The sequence below is a fragment of the Coenobita brevimanus genome, chromosome 62 (genome assembly GCF_032717465.1).
Source record: "Coenobita brevimanus isolate Jiangsu-jjx chromosome 62, ASM3271746v2, whole genome shotgun sequence".
NCBI classification, from domain to species: domain Eukaryota; kingdom Metazoa; phylum Arthropoda; class Malacostraca; order Decapoda; family Coenobitidae; genus Coenobita; species Coenobita brevimanus.
The window spans coordinates 38,284,345-38,304,497 of NC_137015.1; positions in this window are offsets into that span (position 1 = coordinate 38,284,345).

The window sequence follows — 20,153 nt, forward strand, 5'->3', positions numbered from 1 at the left end:
AACCTAGTTGACTACAGGAAACCAGAGTGAGAGGAAGAAGCCAACAGAGAACAAGGCAGGGATGTGAAATTTGCAAATTTCCTGGGAGTGAGTGGAAGTTAAGAGTGCAGTGTGTTGTCTTAGACTATTGTTGATGATGATGATGATAAACCTGAACAGACAGCTACTGAGATGTTGCTTCAAGTAGAGGAGATAGTTAGGCAAATCATGAGTATGATCTTCATTTCCATTGTCATGTTTCCTCCTGGAAACTTCTCTGACAGGATGGCCAAGACAAAACCACCTTGAGGCTACTTTATCATCATCCCCTCTCACACAGACATTTTTCTTCCTTTTCTCACACCACTGTGCTGCTCTGCTCTCTGCCATACTATGTATTGTTTTTCTTTTCTAATAGAACCCACATCTCACTCTCAGAAGACTCTTTGGTACCCTATCTATTTGCACTCTTTGAAACTGTTTATATCATCTCCTTTTATCCATTTAGTAATTCCACATCTAACATCAGCTTTTCTTCCATTCCAGAATACTTATGAATTTACACTATCCATTCAGTTTATGCCAGCAGCTATTTGAAAGAGCATATCTGCAGTTGCAGTCTGTAATGTAGAAAGGTGTATACCTATGAATGAATGCTGCTGCTTAGATAATCAGCAAGAATAAAGACACCCAGCTCCACATTACCTGTTGTTAGGTACAGTGTGAAGGCCAAGGCTAGGTTATTGTGTTACACAACATTTATGAGCACGTGAATTGCCTTACCCCCGTGACAGCTGTACATGAACAAAAGATCTTCATCCACTTCTTGGGAATTTAAATTGCTTTGGAAGCCCATGACCTTCATCCCAACGTCTGTTTAAGATCATTAGACTGGTCCTTCCTAAAATGACAGTAATATTACAAAACTGAGAGTGAAGTTTTGCAGAACAGTTTCCTAATTCTTAATTGGGTCAAACTGAGAGTGAAGTTTTGTAGAACAGTTTCCTAATTCTTAATTGGGTATGTGTTGCAAGTACTTTTACTGTACAATAGTATCTTTAGTATCTCACTTACATGAAATGGTTAGTGTAATAATGTTTTGCTGAGGAAACAGTATGTTACAAATCAGTACCTTAAAGGTAGGTTTTGTATAATGCCATTTGTTGAGCTGTGTTCTGCATGCACAGATGATGCATCTATAAACTGCCTTTACTCTCAGTCTGTATTTATACATAATATTGTTTACATATTTATATTTCTTAGCCAAACCTAACAATGTACCCTTCCTTTCGACAACCCACACACTTGCCAACAGAGTGCTTCCTAACAGCTCTTGTATGTCACTACATTGGCATTTATACTTATCATCTCTGTTCTGACACAGTACTGTGGATCTCATTCAGGACTGGTGTTGTGAATCATTTTTGACACAATAGGGCACTACTGAAGAACAATGAATCAGTTTAAAAATCTTCAAACTATCCCTTGCAGCCAGTGAAACCTGACGATGTGTTCTTTCAAATTTTGCTGCTACAAAACCAACAAACCAAATGAGTATGTTAGTGTAATTGCTCTTAACTTAATACTGTACAAATTAAATGTATTATGCCTGCACTAAACTAACTGCAGTACTGCACACATATAACCTAATTACACAATATTTTTAAGTCACTTCACTAATTATATCATCCATCCATCTAGCATCCATTCCTTTTTATTGTCCCATCTGGAGCACAGGGGCCCAGGGATAGGTTACTCAGTCTAGACTTTTACGGTGATACTGGTGTTCATATCTGTCTAAACCAGTGGTACCTGATCTACCTACCTAGATCCATCCATCCATCATCCAATCCTACATTGCCCCATGAGGAGCGTAGGAGCCCGGGGCTAGGCAGTTGGTCCCGACATTTAAGATGAGAGTGACCAGCCTCACTCATCCCTGAGTGGCATTACATGAGCAATCAACCCCAACCACCCCTTGGATATAAACCTTCACCAGCTCAATCCAACTGGAGCGCAATAATTACCCACTAAACCACCAGGCGCCAAAATTTGGTTATATGGTTACCACCCAGCATAGTAAATGGTTTCCTGGAGCACAGGAAACCATTTGGCTTGTCACTCAGTGTAGTCACCCACAGGCTGAAGGAAGTGGAAAGAATGAAGGAAAGAAAGACAGAAGAGGGAGTGTAAAGTCACCCGTAGGCAGAAGGACAAGGAAGGAATGAAGGAAAGAAAGACAGAAGAGAATGGAAGGAAAGAAGGATGGAGAGGAAAGGGCAGACATCCGAGAGCAGCACTCCATCAAGTGAGTGGATGGTGAGCGCCCCCACCTACCACAAATAATAAAACATAATATACATTTCACTCATACACCATTATGCATTTCCAAGGTGGTAGGTTCTGCTGAGGGATAAGAAAGGCAGCTTACTCTAGTTCACGTGGTGCATGAGGGGTTGGTGTAAATGACAGTAATAAATAAACGGGTAGTTCAAAGCAGAGCAATGCTTTGTCACCTGTATATTATGTATCGCTATCAGCATTATATGGCATAATGATCAGCTCATGTAACACACAGTTACACCTATATCAGGGTTTAGTTCCTAGAAGCTACATCTAAGAAATTACTGTTTTCCCAATTCTTTGGTGAATACTTTGTGAAAGTGTTGAGCTGTCCAAGACAAGCTTTAACTGAGATAAAGCTATTCTGTTTTGTTAGCTGTATATAATTTTCAGGCCAAACTGGCAAGATAATTGTTTATTTAAATGTCTGTGTTCTTACTGATGTACAAATAATAATAATGATAGCTGTGTTTTTAAGTATTTACTCTTGGACTGTTAAGATAATTTTGTGTTCACTTTGAGCACTACCATAAAAATTGGTTACTATATCACTTCAGCATTTCAGTACTTTTTATTGTAATATTTCTCATTGTTAGTTACAGGTGACTGAACACCTGTTTTAAAATAAAGTCGGTAGTTGTTCCCCATAAACTTCTAGGTCAAGTACAGTATATCTTCCCCCCCCCCCCCAGGTCATGAGTTAGAATTATCATCACCATTTAAAAGTAGTAGCATTTGGTTTACATACTACCTTAACATTAGGTGAACACTGCCTGTGACACTGCAAAAGTCCTGATTGTAATGGAATTTTTTGACGATGTCATTGCCTGTGTTACAATAAAGTTAGTTTTGTAAAGACTTGGATTTCTGGTGCCATATCCTGATCACCAGCATAATCATCTTCAGTTTGATGACTTATTTTACCAGTAGCACGAAGATTTGCTCTGACATACAAACATACTTCAGATCCTTCCCTTTCCACTGAAAGTGGGATGGTGGACTACAGGAAAAGGGCAGTTTCAGTCTGGATCCATAGCAACAACATTCTTGCTAACACAGAGTGCATTTTCTTTAGCTTAGTAAGAGTTTCTGTAGGTAACAGATGGTTGGCTATCATTTATTGTGGGAGGTGCTTGTACAACTGGGAGTTGAATATGGCCAGTACCTTGGCAACTAGCTACATAATCATCACTCTTAGGAAAGGAACTTAGTCTCAGGTAACAGGTTAGTGTCTAACTTGAGACTCATATTGTTACAAACTGTATTACACCACAGGTTTTTTATACTCCAACATTTTCTAGCAGCTGTCAGCAAGTAATTAGCTGGTTTTAGCACTTTGTTTAGCCTCCAGTCCATAGCAAACATCAGGTGCTGTATGACCAACCATAGTATGGGCACTCCTTATGAGGAAGTTCCCCCCCTCCCCATCTAGTAGCAAAAGGATTAATTAAAGCCATATCTAATCTCTCCAGTTTAAAAAGTGGCTTGGCAATGAAGTGGCCTGACTGGTCAGTTGGCTAAAAGACTTGACTCAGAAAAGGAGGAAGGGTCTACATCAATGGGAGGTCATGCCATGAAGCCAAATGTCTAATCCACTGGGAGCAGAGGAAAACATAAGGCCGGGAAAAACCTGGAAATATCAAGAAGAGAAGTAGGACAGAGAAGAAGAGAACAATAAAGAGAGAAAGATTGGAGACAAAAAGGACCATTTTAATCGCCTCGTACAACAAGTGGGGATACTGGGGGGACAGGCTCATCTGAACATGAACCTGATGGACTGCAGGATTGTTACGTATCTTGTGCAAGGTACTAATGTCCTTTCACAGGATAGGGAAGAAGCTGAGGTAATCTTATTGGCTATAGGGCAGTGAGCCAACCTGTTCAATGCTACCCTATGATGGTGTTCTTTTCCAGCACCAGGGATAGGATTACCTAACAGAGTGATCCATAAGTGGCACCTCATTAGAATCTTATCTGGTTTCGTCCTGTGGGGATGACTCAGTCTGCTGGTGTGGATAAGGCAATGGGAATAGGAAAGGAATAAATGATGCATAACAGACACTGATAATACTGACTGAGCCGTCCCCCCGACACATGAAAAATTGCCCAGTTGAGTGGCAAAGGGGCATTATGATATGGATCACTTGTATACTGAGGCAAACTGTGACTGTGTTCTACGGTATGGTCATATCTCATACACTATTTGCAGTCTGCGATAAGGTAAGATAAAGGCAAAGATGGGGGCTGACACCACGAGGTACAGTGGTTAGCCATAGTTCTCATCTCTGTCACTGAAGCCTTTGTGCCTTTGGTGGGTTATTCACTTATTAGTCACTCCTCTGGCTAGAAGGCAACTGCATCATCCAGGTTACCAGGGTTCACTCCCCTAGGTGCTACTTTAGCTACTTCAACCAACCGAGAAAGGGTGGATGAACACCTGAGTTGCGTGCCCAGCTACAGGTTTCGAACTTTGACACTAACGGGACAGCAGTCTGTAACTAGCAGCCTAGCAATGCTTACCATTCTGCATTTGCCACTCTATACCTTTTCACCCTCAAATTAAAATAACTGAACTTCAAATTAAAACAACTGATGTTTAATTTAAAACATCTATCTATCTATTGCCAGACGCCATAATCCCGTAAGGGGTGGCCATTTGACTCTGAGTTATTTGTTTTAAAACATCTGAAGCTTAATTTAAACAATAACACTTAGGACACATGTGAGCTGAAGGTTGCCACTAACACGTATGATAATCGTATCCTCGACCATCAAAAAACATCAAACAGTTAATCTTGCCAAGTAACTTAAGTTTTCTGAAAAGGAGAGCTTGCCAATGAATGTGGGCAATGAAGGTACTTCAGTGTACCTACATGAACTCCAATTAGTTTTGGCCGAATCAAGGTGAAAAACTTTTAACTCGAGTGATTCTTGAGGTTTATTCTGTGTAGTGCCCAGTTCATTGTCCTCACTTGCGGTGCGTTAATGAGATAGTCCCGGCAAGAACAACCTTTACCATGAATCCTATGCTCCTCACTTGGGTTTTAACTTTAAATTTAAAATCAACGGGTTTTAAATTTTAAGTCTGGGTTTTAAATTTAAATTTAATTTTAAATTTAAATTCAATTTTAAATTTAACAATTACTGATGTATTTCGATAGATTTTGAGGCTTAATTTTGTCGCAAATGACTCCTACCTCTACAGGGGAGTGAAATCTGATAAGGAATAAAATAAACAAAATCGATCGAAATACGTCGCCTGAAAGTCAGATACGGAATAAAATCCAAATCTATCGAACTACGTGAGGAGCCTACCCGTGTGAGTTTCTCACCTGATTTGATCATTAACCCCTGCAATATGAGAAGGCTTTCAAAATTAAAAAAAAAAAAAAATGTCCATGGGTAGCAAGAATAAAATGGAAAATCTCTCTCCCCCTCTCTCTGTGCGTGTGTGTGAGGTGGGGTGGGAAATATCTGCCCCACTATTAAACATTTCAGACGGCTCTTTGAAATTCTTCAGACACCTACAGTAATAATAAACCACCTCAAGTCTACCTCCCTCTCTCCTTTACTATCCACCTGTCCAAAGTGACTTATAATGCTCTGGATCTCCTGTGTCTGCATAATATCACGTTCTGCCTCTCTCTCTCTCTCTCTCTCTCTCTCTCTCTCTCTCTCCCCTTTAATTTTTACTCTTCCTATTTTTTTTTCTTTCGTCCCTTCTTCCCCCCCCCCTCCCTCTCTCTCTCTGTTCCTTTCCAAATATCACTTTAGTCTTCCTGTTTTCTCTTTCTTCCACCTCTCTCCTCCTTCCCATCTTTCCCCCTTCTCTCCCTTAACATCTCCTCGCTCATCTTGCCTTCTTTCAGCCACCTTTGCATGTACTACTTCGCATACACAAAAGGTCTATGGTCAAGATGAAGCCTGGCAAGTTTTCTTTTAGTTTCACACACACACACACACACACACACACACACACACACACACACAAAACGTTTTATTTTGTACCTGCGCACAACTAAGATTATACCCCCCCCAAAAAAAAAAAAAAAAAAATGTTGAAGTTTGCACTAACCTAAGAATGAATTTATTACTACAGTTCGTCCATAGAAACCCGGTGAAGAGTTTCGTCCTTTTGCAGTCATTTCCCGTGGATAAATGGCAGAATAAGATTATGCTGCGGCTCTACAACCATTCCGTTGCAGTTCTAGTTGTTACAGCTCAGCAATCTTACCTCAGCAGTATGGACTTGAAATAGCAGACATGAACTCCTCAGCCAACTCGGTCCACTAGTCCACCATCTCCCCCATTAGCAAATCCACCTGCTCATTCTGTGGCTGTCTACGTTTGTGGTCTGTGAACAATGAGAGGAAGTAAAATTAACGAAAAGAGGCGTGTTTACTGCTCTGCCTATAATTTAAAGACGTTTACTACCACTACTACTCGCACCAGCACAGCCGCCGATACTACTGCTACTACTTCTACTACTACTGTTAGTCTGTTACTACAATTATTATTACAGTGTCGTGTGGCACTGAGGAGTGTAGGGTGGTGGTGGTGTGGTGCTTGCTTTCAGTTCCTCTAACACTTTCATTACCCAGAAGACACGCGTTACTTTTTGCCCCTTACACTTTCTACACACACACACACACAGTCCCCACTCTGCCCTCTCTCTCTCTCTCTCTCTCCTTCTCTTCTCCTCTCTCTCAAGCACAAAGCCAGCGTAGTCCAGCTCAATGCATTTCCGGAGTTTTGACTTGAGACAGCAAAATTCCACGCCACGCAACTTGTTTTTACAGCGACTTATCAGTAGGTCTGGCCATGGTTTTCAAGGGGTCTAAAGGAACTATTAACTGCCTCTATAAAATGCTAAATATACAGTCATACGAGATTGTGTACGCTTTTAATCTGTTCGTTCCTGTGTGTGTGTGTGTGTGTGTGTGTGTGTGTGTGTGTATGCACGTGCGTGTGAAAGAGCGAGTATACGGTAATTTGCATCTTTGTTTAGCTATGTACCGTGCTGTGTATGCATGTGTGTCTTCAAGCGTGTATCTGTATGCATGCATGTTAGTGTGTGTGTGTGTGTGTGTGTGTGTGTGTGTGTGTGTGTGTGTTTTGACATTACATAGTTCTCACATTAACTGTGTGTATACGCTTCGGTTTATGTGCAAGTGCGTGTTTATGTTTATGTGTGTACAGCTGAGGGCACCACGTGTGCACAGGTCAGAGAGTACACGTCAACACACACCTACGTACACACATACACGTCCGCACACACCAACCCGCCACACCGCCACACAATATAAGAAATGAAGGGGTAGAAGAATATGAATTTTTCTATTTCTACCCTATCAGCACTATCGCCAGTCACTATCACCAACACCATCTTCAACACTACCAATAAAACGCGTTTGTCGGCGAGGTACGGGCGAGACTATTTAAATCCGGAAGCATTGAAAAGTCGCCTTACACCCCGAGGATGGCTAGAGTATACTGATGGCTATCTACCAACCAAGTTTCATGCCTTTACGACAAACTGTCTGGCCTGTGGCCCTCTTTTGAAGATTTTCGACATGCTACACTTGGCGCGTGTCACGTGCCACGTGCACCGCCCGGGGTGTGATAAAACCTGTCAAAAACAAATCTTAAAGAATGGGGCTATCATATGGTGCAAACCACGCAGTGATCGGCGCTGTGGTTGCTGAGATGTAAGCTTATATCAAAAGCGTCACGGTCGGGCCGGGCCGGGTCGGGCCGCTCAAATGTGAGAAAACACCACAACTTGTGATGCGAGGGCTTCTCCCTGGCTCGTGACCACTATCATCATCATCATCATCATCTGTACTACTGCCATTACTTCACTGTCATCACTACACTATCACCAACACCATCTTCAATACTATCATCATCATCACCTGTAAAAATGTCATCATTACACTCACAAACATCATCTTCAATACTATCATCGTCATCATCATCTGTACTAAAATCACTACACTATCACCAACACCATCTTCAGTACTATCACTATCATCATCACTACTACTAAATTAGCCATCAGTACTATCACCATCATTAGTATCATCATCTGTACTACTGTCATCACCCTCACTTTGTCATCACTACTACCATCATTACCACAATCACCGTTACTATAATCATCACCAACCACAACCACTACATTACCATCACCAGCATCATCACTACCATCACCATCACTTCTGCCATGCCCATCACTACCACACCACAACCATCATCACCGCCACTACATCAACACAAACATCACCACCAGTACTGTTTCTCTACTACCATCGTCACCACAACTGTTACCATCTGACAGCCATCAACATCACTACCACTAGAAACACCATCACACTGACCACTACACCACTACCACTGTCATCACAGCTATCGCCACCACCATCCCCACCACAGCCACCACCACCACCACCACCACTACCATCACCACAACTTTTAACACCAACATCACCATCATCATCGATACCGCAACTATCGCCACATAACCACCACCACCGTCACCACAACCACCACCACAATTACTACCACAACTATCACCACCATCACCACAATCACAATCATCACCACCACCACCATAACTTACCATCAACACCACCACCACCACTACCACAATCACCACCACCACCACAACCATAGCCACAGGAAGCAGATCAACGAACGAAACACAGCGACACATTCCACCACATATCGTCCCATTCCCCCATCTTACGGGTCGACCTACGTGCACCTTTTCTCCCCTACGACCTCACAATTTACGACGTCTTGTTACCAGAGTCCCGCACAAAGAAACTGGATATTACAGTTGCCAAATCATTACCTAGAACGTCCATAGATACACAAAACCACAAACGATGACCAGAAAAACTGCTAATTTGTCTAGTGTACCGCTAAAATATTGACAAAATCTCAAGTACACGTATAAAATCAGCCATCAAATTTCGGCGCCAGGTGGATGTGAGTACCGCTAGATTTGGCGCCAAAATCGCTTAACTGGCAACCCCAAGGACATCGTAAACTCAAACGACGACGTTGGAAATGACTGCGAGGCATTCCCCAAAGGCACACAGTCAAAGGAAAATAATAGGCACCCAGACTTCTCTATATAATGGTAAACGGGACGAACGGGACTGAAATTACTGGGTATCTGAAGCCCCGGAGTGTTCAGGGGCTCAAAAGTGTTCGTTCAAGAAATGGGACGAATTTTGGGACAGACATTGTGAACGGTGAAAGGGCGTCTCGTAGATTCCGGGCCTGAAGACGGCAATGTATTTATTCTTTTAATTTGCTTGATATTTTTACCTTTTCAATCCGATGACTCTCTCTCTCTCTCTCTACCTCCAGACGATTTTACTCTACTTAAGAAGGATTTCAAGTAGTGAAGGGGTTAATGAAGACTACTGTATATCTAACCTCTCCACCGCAACTGTGCTCTGATCACGTTAACTTAGCATAATATTACCATTCCTCCATTTTCAGTGCTAAGCTACAAGTAAGAGTTTCCAATATACCAATCGTCCAGCATTCCAATTTCCAATATTCCAGGTTTCCATGATTCCAGCTCCAAATATTCTAGCAGTCCATATTCCCAGTACTTAATACGGTCAACACAGTGTTTCTCTCCATTAAATTATATACAGCATTGGAGAGGGACGCCTTCATGTGGTGGGACTGATATAACCGGGCGGCTCCACTGCCTGGTTAACAAAGGTCTCCCAACTACGTCCCTATCCCCTAGAAGGAGGATGGTGGACTGCAGGAGGAGGGCATGAAGGAACAATCTGGGGGGGGGTTGGCCTTTGGTTCCTTCTTCCTTACATAAAAAAAAATCTTCAGTCTGCAGTCCACGAGGTTGACGTTCAGATGAGCCAGCGATTACAACTACTACTACTAAACTGGATACATCTGTTCAAGAAGAATTTCCAGACTTTTTCGCCATGACCCAAAGAGTAATCAAATGTGTGTGATCTTATGCTCTTTGATACGTCACTTCTTTCATCTTAATCCCACCGATCCTTACCAAAGTCTAATCAAGCTAAACACAACCTGGTCTGTCCTAATCTACTCATATGCAAGATCAACTTTCACATCCTAATCATTTCAGATCTAGTAATACGTGTCATTTCATCCTAATTTAGCCCAAGTTAATGTAAAAGGATCTAGTTTAACCTAATCTAATCCTAATCTAGCCTCACAGATTTTCAATACGATGGCAGATTTTGATGGGTTTAAGACTGAGCCCTTCAGTTCGATGACATTTTTCTCTGCTTTATATTCGGTGCCAAGAGACAATTTTAATCAGTTTAAGTGAGACCGACTGTGCAGCAAGGATTAGATAATGTCCATCAACTCAAGAAGCTCAGCGACTTCTTGTATTATTATTATTATTATTATGCACAATGGCTTTTTATTATTATTATTATTATTATTATTATTATTATGCACAATGGCTTTTTATTATTATTATCATTATTATTATTATTATTATTATTATTATTATTATGCACAATGGCATTATTATTATTATTATTATTATTACTACTACTACTACTACTAATATTGTTGTTATTATTGCTGCTGTTGTTACTACTATTATTTTCTTTACTTTTCTGTCATCAACACACGGCTATACACCGTAGGAGAGAGCCATATCTACTGAGGGGGTCAAGTTATACCAAAGACGAGATTCATTGAGTTACCATCATTTCTCTACCGTAGCTAGTAGTAGTAGTAGTAGTAATAGTAGTAGTAGTATATTTTAAAGAACAAGAAGCATGGGAAAATTCAGCACTGTTCTTTGACATTCCTGTAAAAAAAAAAAAAAAAAAAAAAAAAAAATCATAGGTTACTTAATCAACGTCCTGAGTACTGTGGTTCGGCTCTGGCGATTTCCTTGTCTTTCCTGCATAAAATAACTAAATTAATAAATAAACTAAATAATAAATACGTTGATTAAACTTATTTTAATTCTTTCAGCTTAACCTGACTTTGATCTTCGTCCCTCAGCAGCTTATTTCACGCAGCTCAGTGGCAGAATAAGATGATATTAAGGCTCTACATCCCTTCCACGGCACTTCTTCGTGACTGGGATCCTCTTCCAACGTTAATCTACGAGTATGACCACAACTCAACATTCAGGGTGGAGACGCGTCAATTTTAGGCCAAGTTAAAGTGAAAAGAGTACATTAAACCCGCCTCCAGGGAACGCATCTGAACCACATAAAGTGTTCACCGGAAAGGCATTTTTAAGAGACCTGTACAATGCCTCCTGGAACGCCTGGTCGAAGAAATATGAAAAAATACGATACATAAAACCAACTGACGAGACTAACTTTCCGCTCGGCTAACTTTCGACAAAGAGGAATGCTTGGAAAATATTAATAAAAGATAATTTCCCAGTAGACGCTCTCTCTCTCTCTTTTTCTTCCCCCCTCTCTCTTTCTCTCTCTCTGGCTAGACACACAACCTTCCAGGAACACTTGGGGTCTCGGCGCCAGTCTCGTGTTGTGGCGTCGCTCTCTCTCTCTCTCTCTCTCAGTTAACGTCCGACCTCCATACAATAGTCTCTCTCTTGACCTCTATACAGTAGGGCTTATCAATCAGTCTCTCTCTCTGTTAAAGTCTGACCTCCACACAGTAGTCTCTCTCTCTCTCTCTCTCTCATCAACATGCAGAGCGCAGTGGCGTGGACAGGCCCCCATTATATATATATATATATATAATTTCTGCATATTTGCTAACTGCACTGTGTAATATGGGATGCAGGCTAATAAGAGCTTGGCAAATACAGGTGTGCCAAAAATGACCATCAAGAAGCAGGGGTTTGCTCACACTTTTGCCCCCCCCCCTCCCTCTCTCTCTCTCCCTTGCGTCACCTTAGCGTCTGGCCGGTCACCTCTCGCGCCAACAAACACACCACTATACGCCGTAACACTTCCCAGTCTGACCTCAGCAGGGGTTATATGATGGCGCTATTCTGCTCCATAATAAGGCGCTCGTTAACCCTCTGTCCCATACTAAGGCGCTCGTTAACCCTGTCACACAGTAAGACGCTCGTTAACCCTCTGTCACACACTAAGGCGCTCGTTAACCCTCTGCCACATACTAAGGCGCCCGTTAACCCTCTGCCACAAACTAATGCGCTCGTTAACCACTCTGCCACACACTAAGGCGCTCGTTAACCCTCTGCCACATACTAAGGCGCTCGTTAACTCTGCCACACACTAAGGCGCTCGTTAACCCTCTGCCACATACTAAGGTCCACATCAACCCCTCCAACCTCCATGCCTTTCAAAATCTCTCTCTCTTGCTACGGCCAGACGATTTATCAAGCCCCGGGGACTGTTCTGGAACTGGAGGGGTCAGGTACAGTCCTCATTAACCCGTTCATTACCAAACCCTTTCCACACTTGAGTAAAATCGTCTGTGGCGATTGGCGGGGTTTTGAGTGAAAAGAAAATTATACAGCATTATCGTTTTTTTTTTTTTTTTTTTTCCCCATGGTGGAAGAAGCCAAATGCTGGATGTCCGCAAGATTGTTCCCTCCAGAGAGAGAGAGAAAGAGAGAGAGAGAGAGAGAGAGAGAGAGAGAGAGAGAGAGAGAGAGAGAGAGACATGATATCACCCAGAATCTTGACTTACTGATGATACAACGTCACAAATGGAGAAATGTCGACGAGATCCAGCGGGGCCGCCCACCATCCACTCACTTGATGCAGTACTGCCTTCGGGTAACTCTACACCGAGTGACAAGGCAAATAATATCCTGTAAACCACGAAGCCATTTCTACGCTGGGTGGTAATCATAGCAATAACCAAATGAAGCCTGGTGGGTTTTAAGGCGCTCCAACCGGACTGAGCCTGTAGGAAGGGGTTTATGTCCGAGGGAAGGTTGGAGTTTACTGCTTACATTATGCCACTCAAGGAAGAGCAAGGCTGGTCACCCTCGCTCTAAATGTCTAGTATGTGTAGCCTAGACCAGGGCCCCTACGTTCCTGATGAGGGAAAATAGAACTGGATGATGATGGCGATGATGATGATGATGATGATGATGACGATGGTGATGTTGCTGTTGCTGATGATGGTGATAATGGTGATGATGATGACGATGATGATGATGATAATGGTGATAATGATGATGATGATAATGATCCAACTCCATCGAATCTATGGGTAACGCTGCTTCTTTACCTGAGCGAACACCTATGCAACAAAGTGCTGTGCCTATTGGTAGACTGGACGGGATACGAAACTACAAAGTATCCCAACACCGAATCTAACTACAAATCTCCAACTTGTGAAGGTTGTGACTTAAAAATAGTTTGAAAGAGTATAAGGATGCCAAAGACTATTAGTAAACTGATCAAACCTTTCATTAGCATAACTGACGATTTTTTTTTCTTCCATGTACATAAACAAAATTATATCAGCGTTGTATTACTCGTCGCATAACACGATAGCTATAGTTCCCAATCGTCATTTTTTTTTAAGTTTTCATATAGATTTCTAGATTCCATGGCTGTTTCACCTTTTTTATTTTCAACAAACTTTCACTGGAGGGATAGGTGGGTGGGAGGAGAGCCTTCTGTTTTGCCATCCTTACCCAGCACTCACTGATTAAACCATCCCACCACTGTCTTATCCTGCAAGCTCCCTGACACTCCTTTAGCAATTTATTTTTGTATACGGCAGGTTAATAGCCTTTTGTACGTTATCTATGCAGAGTATGGCGATATTAGAATGATTTATGTAACGCGGAGAAGAACAGTAGAGTGTAATAAGCACATTAAGTCGCTTAGAAAGAGACATTTTCTTTACCTCTCTTACATATAAAAAATCATATACTCGTACTGAAGAGGTTGAGATAATTTCTGTCATTCACTGAAATTTTTATCCCCTTCAGCTCAGTAAAAAATCATCTGAAAAAGGTCCTCGCCCGGAAGAGGTAGGGAGGGAGTAAAAGGGCAATTCTGGAGCAACAAGAGGGCACACACACGCCGAGCTGTAATATACTGAAAAACACGAGAGGGGAGGGGTGGAAGGTGAAGGGGGAAGGTGATGCTTGCTAATTAGGATGGATGATGTGTGTGTGTGTGTGTGAGAGAGAGAGAGAGAGAGAGAGAGAGAGAGAGAGAGAGAGAGAGAGAAACTTGTCTGGTCTATCTTTTATGCCTACCTACCTGTCTTCCTAATCACCCTATTGGCCAACCACCCTGCCTACCCACTGTCCTACCAATTCCCTACTCTGCCTAACCAGTACCTTATCTACCCACCACCCTACCTACCTGTCACCCATCTATTCATCATCTTACCTGCCTATCCAACACCCTACTTACCCACCATCACCCTACCTACCCACCACCTTGCCTACCTACCCACCACCACCCTGCCTACCCTATATCTTACCTACCCACCATCCTGCCTCCCCATCACCCTGCCTAAGGAGTGGGTAGGCAGAGGGTGGTACAAGCCTGTTTCCCGGAAGATGGAGGGTTGCGTAAAGTCAGGGATTGAACCACTTATCATCACCCTCCCACCCACTGAGGTAGGGTGAGGCAGGGGTGTAGGGTGAGGCAGAGGTGTAGGGTGAGGCAGGGGTGTAGGGTGAGGCAAGGGTATAGGGTGAGGCAGGGGTGCAGGGTGGGGCAGGGGTGCAGGGTGAGGCAGGGGTGCAGGGTGAGGAAGAATGAGGCAGGTGAGGTAGGTATGCAGGGTGAGGAAGGCAGATTGAGGTCGGGGTGCCACGGGAGGCATTGTGAGGTGGGAGTCAGAATTGGATATAAAGAAAAATGATGCAAAGAGAAATGTCCAGGCAGGATAAGGAAGAATGGGGCAAGGATGATGCAGGATGTGGCAGGGGAGACAGAATGAGGTAAGGTGAGGCACAAGGAAGTAGGGTGAGGGAGAAAGAGACAAAGTAATGCAGACTGAGGTAAGGTGAGGAAGAATTGGGCAGGGTGAGGCAAGGAGAGGAAGAATGAAGCAAGGTGTGCCAGAGAGAGAGAGAGAGAGAGAGAGAGAGAGAGAGAGAGAGAGAGAGAGATGCAGACAACAATGTAAAGGGGGGGAGGGGCAGGGTTATGTCTGGGAGGTTGGGATAAAAACTTCATGTATATTATTTCTCTCTCTCTCTCTCTCTCTCTCTCTCTCTCTCTCTCTCTCTCTCTCTCTCTCTCTCTCTCTCTCTCTCTCAGGGTACATACAGCAAGTCTTTCTTTAATTTTGTTTTACCCCATCACCATGAGAGGTTTCCCCCAAGCTGAGTAAAACTGTCTATAGGTATCAAGAACATAAAAAGAAAAACAAAAAAGAAAGAAAAAGAAAACAGTAATCGTATAACGGAGATTACGCCTCGTCTTTTTACGTTGAGATTCCTGGTAAGATCAAAATTATTATTATTATTATTATTATTATTATTTACGTAAGATGAAATGGAGGGAGACAGGGCGACATGGAGGCGATTTGTTTGTGGCCACCACTTACGAGATTCGGGCATCTGGCAAATAGACAGACAGACAGAAGATGAAGAGAGGAAGGAAACACAAATGAATAAAAAAAATAATCCATACACCAGATTACAGTTGTCCTCCATTCATAAAAAATCTGTGGCAGCAGAAAGTTTCAGAAGTCCTCGTACTGAAGAGGTTAGGCTATTTCTGCAGGTACAAATGCTGATTGATTAGAAATACCTTTCGATCTTATGACACAAATTTCGATTTTTATGCCTAAGTGTACTGTCTTCTGTAAAAAAAAAATAATAATAATAATAATAGTAATGATGATGATAACAACAGCAACAATAATAATAATAATAATAATAATAATAAACTGCCATGGTGTACTGTGGGGTTCGGTAAATAGGCGTAAGTTTGGCCATAGCAATAGATTAATGGGTGCGACTGTTTTATTATTTTATTTATTTATTTTTAAGTTCTGGGAAACTAACGGCGTCTCCAGCAAGGGTGCTTGTCATGGCTCACGTCGGCCCAGGAGGCGAGGTTAAGGTAAGGACAGGTTAGTGCTCTCTCTCTCTCTTTCTCACACACACACACACACACACACACACACACACACACACACACACATGGGCGAAATGAGTTGGTGGCGCCGAAGGGATCTTACCGAGACCGCCATCAGACAAAAATGTTTACAGATGTTTCGCGTCACTAAAAATTTCGAGTCACAAGCCACCGACAGAGCTGTAATTCGCACACCAGTCTCTGAGGTAAGCAGATGGTGTGGTACAAGGAAGAAGTGGTTAGTATGAAACTCTAGTATGATTAGTGATGCAACGTCTGTTATAAATGCATCTCCTATCCCGCGTATCACCAGTATGGAGAGTGTGGGGCTAACTAGGTGAGTGTATGTGGGGGAGGTGGAGGGGGAGACCGAGGATGAGATGGAGGGATGGAGTAGAGAGGCATATGAGATGGGTGTATATTGGAGAGGAAGGCAGCGAACTGGCTGGGGTCAGCGACATAGAGGCGATTTGTTTGTGGCCACCTCTTGCGGAATTAAGGCGTCTGGCTATATTACAGATGGATAGATATATGTCATTTTCAGCTATCATATCAATCATTCCCGTCATTTCTCTAATAATTAATCAAGAGTTATTACCTCTGTTATTTAATACAGCGATGGACCATGTACTGTATGTAAAAGAGAAGAGGATATCATTGTTACATGCAGCAAGTGACTATAGGGACAATGCAGAAAAGAGTGTTCATCATACACAACTGGTAATACTGATTATGCAAGGTCGATGTTGGTGTATCAGAGGGAGACATTGTTGGCACTATTGCTATAATTAATCAGTTTCAGTACTCTTCCATGCGCTCACTGATATAAGCGTCAAAACACCCAGTACTCTTCCATGCGCTCACTGATATAAGCGTCAAAACACCCAGTACTCTTCCATGCGCTCACTGATATAAGCGCCAAAACACCCAGTACTCTTCCATGCGCTCACTGATATAAGCGCCAAAACACCCTCGCTTTTCCTACTACACGGTTTGGTATGAGAACCGCAATCCCAAGAAATGTGGGAGGTAAATAGTATATATCCAAGTGGCGGTGTGAGTGCGAGAGAGCGGCGTGCAACAAGCCCATCTGTTACCCTGCAGAGGAAGCACAGGTCCTTGCTGCTTACTGAATACTGTGTCAGGCGATCCATTAATACGAGGACATAGCGTTTTGTCCAGGGGTAAAATACGGTACAGGTCACTTATTATTTTAGTCTGACAGCTTTAAAAGTAGATGACAGACCTACGACTCTACAGGAAGCTTATTATCGAAAAATATCCAGCCACCTCTTAACAAGCGAATACACTACTCTAAATACGTGATGGACGAGAGGAAACGAGACATATACAGGGTTCCATCCAAGGCTCAGACTCTTAGTGCAACAGAACATTACTCTTTTTATACTTTAACTTGACCTAAAACCACCACCTCCACATCTTGAACGCTGAGCAGTATCAATGAAACCACTAGAATATAATGCTAGTCACAAAGAAGTGGTATGGAAATTATGTGGAGCCGTAATACTCGTACGGTATTATTCCGCCACTGACCTACGTGACATAAGCTGCAAATGGACGAAAATTCTCCGTCTAATCAAGGTGAAAGAATTCTAACCCGATGCTTCCATTCATCTACCCAACTACATAATATTTCCAGCAAGTGTGTCCGTGTCCCTGGAGATTCAAACTGATGAACCCTGGGCCTGTTCCTTCCCCAAACTAGCAGCGTAGAAGACATGACCACCAGGCTTTGTCCAGCGGAAAATAAAATCCACCTAAGTGTCAGGTATATGTGGTGAAAGTCCCTCACCCAGGTGGAGTGAGTGCCGTGCCTGTGCCCACCTATCCCATTAACCTGTTGGTGGGGACCTGTGAAAACTGCCACTGTCACTGATATTGGGGTCTCTCTCTCTCTGTTAGAAAGGGAAGAAGGTACTACTACATGTTAGGTGAATGCAATACATCACATTCTCTCCCTCCCTCCCTCTCCCTCTCTCTCTCTCTCTCCCAACGAGCCTAAGAGCCCTTCACATACTCCCCTGATTACGGAATGTCCCCGAACGAACGAAATACGCAGAAGGAGATAACGAAATGGCAAGAAAGGTGTTCCAATGACGAGGAAGGTTAACGAGATGACGTAAATGGTCCGCCTGTTTGCTTTACTGTTCGCTCACTGGCAAAAGGTACACTAGGAAATGCCAGAGGAGATTGGACGAGGTGGTGGTGGTCGTAGATGGGGTGGCTGTGGTGGGAATTGGTGTGCGGCAGATGTGGTGGTTGTGGTAGTTGGTGCTATGGTCAGATGTGGTGATTGTGGTAATGACTGGTTGCTCTGATGGTTATGGTTGTGGTAATTGTGGTGTGGTGGCAAAGGCGGATGTGGTGATTGTGTGGCGGTGGTGGTGAGGTGCCGTAATGGTAGGTGTGGTGGTGGTGGTGGTAGTGGGGGTGAGTGTTCTGATGGATGTGGTTATGGTGTGGTTGTGTAAGTGTTGTGGTTGTTGTAATGGTGGTGGAGGTGGTTGTAGCGGTGGTTGTAGTGGTGGTGGTGATGAATGCAGGGCCTCCTTGCCATCACCACCCATTTTCATCCTTGTGCAGTTTATTTCATGTAGCCCAGTGGCAGAGAAAGAGAAATACTACGGCTCTACATCCTTTCCACAGCACTTCTTCGTGACTAGCATCATAATCTAGCCTTAACACACTGTTACAACTCCCAGCTTTCAAGACGGAGGGTCGGCAATTTTAGGCCAAGTTAGTGTTAAATGGGTACAGTGCCTTTTTCTTACTAATTATTTTACCTGTCTCACCTTACCATTTTTTTCTGTGTCTTTTATATCTCTTTAAATTTACACGGGAATATGAGATGGTCTGTAAATAGCGCTCCAGCAGAAACTCACGTGTTGCGGGGACGGCTCAGGCGGCTGGTCTGGGCGTGGGTGTGACAGAGGGGGGTAGGAAATGAAAAAAATAATAATGCAGGGTAGATACTGGTCTGAAGGTATCGAGAATAAACAAAAGACGTAAGGAGTTAACGGTGATTATTTATTTTCATAGGAATTACAATACATGAGGCCTTCTCTCAGCTGATTAAAATCGTCTGGAGGGTTGAAAAAACAAACAAGAAAAAAAAGCATAAAGGAGTTTCATGGCTGGTAGGTTAATGCCCTTGGTGTGGTGAGGGAGTGACATCATCTGGTGTGGTGTGGTGTGGGAGAGTGACATCATGTGGTGTGGTGTGGTGTGGGAAAGTGACATATGGGGTGTGGTGTGGTGGTGTGGTGTGTGGTGTGAGAGGATGGGACAGTCTGCTGTGTGGTGTGAGTGGGTGGTATGGTCTGCTGTGTGGTGTGGTGTGAGAGGGTGGTATGGTGTGTTATGGTGTAATGTGATGTGATGTGGGTTCGCAAAAGCCTACGGGAGTGAAGCACCTCGTTTCAAAAAGATATGCAAAGAACACAGTGTGAGACAGACGAACAAAGTCAACCCTGGAGAGGCTTCCGAATCTAAGAAGAGTCATCGAGCTGAAAAGGCTGAAACAGAAATGCGGAAATAAATGCAAACAGTATTTTCCCCTCCTCCCTCCCTCTCTCCCCCATTTCTCCCCCCTGCCTCCTTTAATTCTCCCTCTCCCTCCCCCATTCTCCCCCCTCCGTCTCCCCCAGTCGATCAAAAGCAGGGAGAAGACGCACCTCGCATTCCCAAACATCATGCACAGTATATAAAGAGAAAGAGAGAGAGAGAGAGAGAGAGAGAGAGAGAGAGAATCACACC